This window comes from Helianthus annuus, chromosome 1, assembly GCF_002127325.2.
Source record: "Helianthus annuus cultivar XRQ/B chromosome 1, HanXRQr2.0-SUNRISE, whole genome shotgun sequence".
NCBI classification, from domain to species: domain Eukaryota; kingdom Viridiplantae; phylum Streptophyta; class Magnoliopsida; order Asterales; family Asteraceae; genus Helianthus; species Helianthus annuus.
The window spans coordinates 125,683,434-125,687,249 of NC_035433.2; the positions used below are offsets into that span (position 1 = coordinate 125,683,434).

At 40.2% G+C, this 3,816-nt stretch overlaps 1 non-coding gene across 1 annotated transcript; it reads right to left on the reverse strand.

Moving 5' to 3' along the window:
- Window positions 1-657: 657 nt before the first annotated feature.
- Window positions 658-764, reverse strand: LOC118482889. The gene has a single exon (XR_004869138.1). It is a non-coding gene; the product is annotated as a small nucleolar RNA R71 (small nucleolar RNA).
- Window positions 765-3,816: the final 3,052 nt, after the last annotated feature.

Consider the following 3,816-nt stretch of genomic DNA (forward strand, 5'->3'; position numbering starts at 1 on the left):
CCAACCTCTCAGTAACAGGGATCCGGAAAACAATCACTGTATCTCCGACCACGGGCCGTGTTCACTGAGCACGGGGCCATGGTGAACCTTCTGACCAACATTCTTTTCTGTTTTTATTGCAGGACTTGGAACCCAGGCGCCACATCTGAACTTTCTACGTAGTGTTTGAGCTCCAGTTCTATTAGAGACATAAAAGAACCTCTAGAAGAACCCGAACGCTTTCTCAGAAAAAGAGTTAAAGCTAAAAACCAAGAGAAAGTCTCGGGAGACCCACTTCCGATGGCAGACCAACGTACCCTCATTGATTACCTACGACCCACTGTAGGTAATCTCGGCGCCGCTATCAATGCACCGAATGTCGAAGCTAACAACTTCGAACTTCGGCCACATTTGATACAAATGCTTTAAAACTCCGTAACCATCCATGGGCTTGCGGACGAGGATCCCAATCTACATATTACTAATTTCTTAGAAATATGTGATACCTTTCAGATCAATGGAGCATCAAACGACGCCATCCGCCTTCGGATGTTTCCATTTTCACTAAAGAACCGAGCAAAGGCTTGGCTCAACGCCCTCCCAGTTGGCTCGGTAAACACCTGGGATGAACTAGCACAAAAATTTCTATATAAGTATTTCCCTCCTGCTAAAACGGCTAAATTAATAACTGAAATTAATACATATTCACAAGAGGATGGGGAATCCTTATATGAAACTTGTGAAAGGTTCAAAGAGCTATTGCGAAAGTGTCCTCATCACGGTCTTGCGGTATGGCAACAAGTATCCACTTTCTACAATGGGTTGTTGCCACACAGAAGACAAACACTTGACTCTAGCTCCGGGGGACTTTTAGGTAATCGCCGCCCACATGAAATATACAATCAAATTGAGGAAATTGCTCAAACCAATTTTCAGTGGCACACTCCCCGAGGCAATAAATCTATTGCCCCGGGTGCCCATAAGGTTGATGAAAGTACTTCTTTACAAGCACAAATCGAGGCCTTTCTTCGAAAATCAAAAAGTTAGAAATGACAAAAACGGTCTCGGTTATAGCTTGTGAAGGGTGTGGTGGGTCACATGAAAATTGGAGTTGTATGAAAGAAACAGATGATCAACCAGAATCGGTAAACTATATTGACAACAGACCTAGGCCGTCGGGTCCTCCAACGGGTACCTACAACCAAGGATGGCGTAACCACCCTAACCTTGGTTGGAGAGAACCCGGCAATAGTAGTAACCAACAAAACCTAAACAACGAACAAACTTTCAACAACCAAGAAATGAGTCACAAAATTTCTCTCAACAACAAAGTGGAAGAGAAAGGCTTGAAGATACTGTATCTCGCCTAATCTCCGACACTGAAAAGAAAAACTCGGATCGATTTCAACAATTGGAATCGAATTTAGAAATCAACAAGCTAGTATTCAAAACATTGAAAAACAATTAAATCAAATAGCTCAAAATTTCTCCGAGAGACCACTAGGCGAGTTACCAAGCAATACCGAAACCAACCCAAAGGCACAAGTACATCTCATAGCTTTAAGTTGGGAATTTCAAGTTCTAACAAGGTTATATTTTTACAAATTTACAACCAATAGCGTCGTGATAAAAAGAACCAACATAAGAAAATTATGAAACGGCATGACAAACTTAGTTAAAATTTGATTATATATACTTGATCACATAAAAACCCATTCCCACAAAAGTGAGTTTTGGGCCTTTATTGAGCATACAAATACATATCTTTAAACTAAATGCTCATTTTTCATTTCTTGTGTGAATAGCCGCTTGGTTCTTACAACTCTAGAACTTGCCATGACAATACATTACCGGTCATTACCAACTTAAAACCAAGTAAGTAAATGATGGAGGCATTAGGACTAACCTTTTTTTCTTTCTACACCATTATTTTTCTTTTTTTTTACCACCTACCCAAAATCCCCATAGTTAACCCCTTTGAGCCTAAACTTTTTCATTTCTTAACCCAAAACAAACACCCTTTCACCCACCTAAACCCTTTTCCTTTTAAACCCTTTATTTTAGTAACAAAGCTCGGTTTCTCTTATGACTTGAAAAAAAAAGAGAATGATACCAAAGAAATAAACAAACAAGTTTATCAAAAATAACTATTTTGAAATGCTTCATCAAAATAAAAAGTTTTGAAAAATATCAAGTCTTATGAAAACCGACGCTTTTCGCCCCTTTTACTAACCACTAACCCAACCACCCACCTATAGCCCAAGCCTAACCCTTCACCTAAAAAGTCCTCTTGATATTTACAAAGGTATATAGTTAAAAAGGAGGAGGATTGATTGCTTGGCAAGCTTATGGTAGGAGTAAGTTCCATGCCGCTCTCGAGTGATTCGCTAAAAATACACCTTCGGCCGAGTGTTGAGTGATCCCCGTGAGGTATGTGAACTTGTATATAAATGGAATTTTAAAAAAGGCATGTTATGCCCTAATAAGTAATTTATCTTATGTAATGTTTTTAATAAATCATGACGAATAGGATTGTAAATAAATAAAAATAAAACTTAATAAAGAATCTTGGAAATCCCGACACTCTATGACAAGCCCAAAAACCTTCTCTTCTACCCATTCCATTTGGGAGTGAAAAAGCCACATTATAAGGAGTTTTGCTTGAGGACAAGCAAAGATTCAAGTGTGGGGGTATTTGATGTGCACAAAATTCAACATATAAATTACATCAATTGAGGCATAAAACTAACCCTTTTTAGTACTAATGTTGGAAAAAGTGTGTTTTTGTCTTCCTTTTGTATTTTCAGGATTAAATGAGCTCAAATGAACAAAAGAAGTAAAAAGGCAGCTAAATCTAACATAAATACAATAAAAGGAACAAACGTGACATGCCCGGCCTCCCGACAGCATCTTCCCAAGCAAAACATAAATACAATAAAAGGAACAAACGAGACTGCCTTTCGAACTTTCAAGCATATGCTCTGCAACGCTTCCGTTCTCGCTTTACCCGACGGAAACAATGACTTCGTTGTCTACTGCGATGCCTCGAACCTTGGTATTGGTTGTGTTCTCATGCAACGAGACAAGGTTATCGCTTACGCGTCTCGTTAGCTCAAGATCCACGAGAAGAACTATACAACTCACGACCTCGGGCTAGGCACAATTGTTTTTGCGTTGAAGATTTGGCGACACTACCTTTATGGTACCAAGTGTACGATCTTCACAGATCATAAGAGCCTGCAACACATCCTAGCATTCAAATGGCGCCGTTTGGTTTAACCAACGCACCCGCGGTTTTCATAGATCTGATGAATCACGTGTGTAAACCATTTCTTGATCGCTTCGTCATCGTGTTCATCGATGATATTCTTATATATTCCAAGTCAAAAACCGAACACGCGCAACATCTACGTTTGGTTCTCGAACTACTTCAAGGGAATCGACTCTATGCCAAGTTCTCCAAGTGCGAATTTTGGCTGGAGGAGGTTCAATTCCTCGGTCATATTGTCAATAGTCAAGGTATTCACGTCGACCCCGCGAAAATCGAAGCTGTTAAGAGTTGGGTTACACCTAAGAACCCGTCTGAAGTCCGTTCTTTTCTCGAACTAGCGGGCTATTATCGCTGATTTATCGAATGATTCTCTAAAATCGTTGTGCGGCTTACTTCTCTCACGCATAAAGACAAGCCATTTGTTTGGGGAACTGAACAAGAGACTGCCTTTCGAACTCTCAAGCATATGCTCTGCAACGCTCCCGTTCTCGTTTTACCCGACGGAAACGATGACTTCGTTGTCTACTGCGATGCCTCGAACCTTGGTATTGGTTGTGTTCTCATGC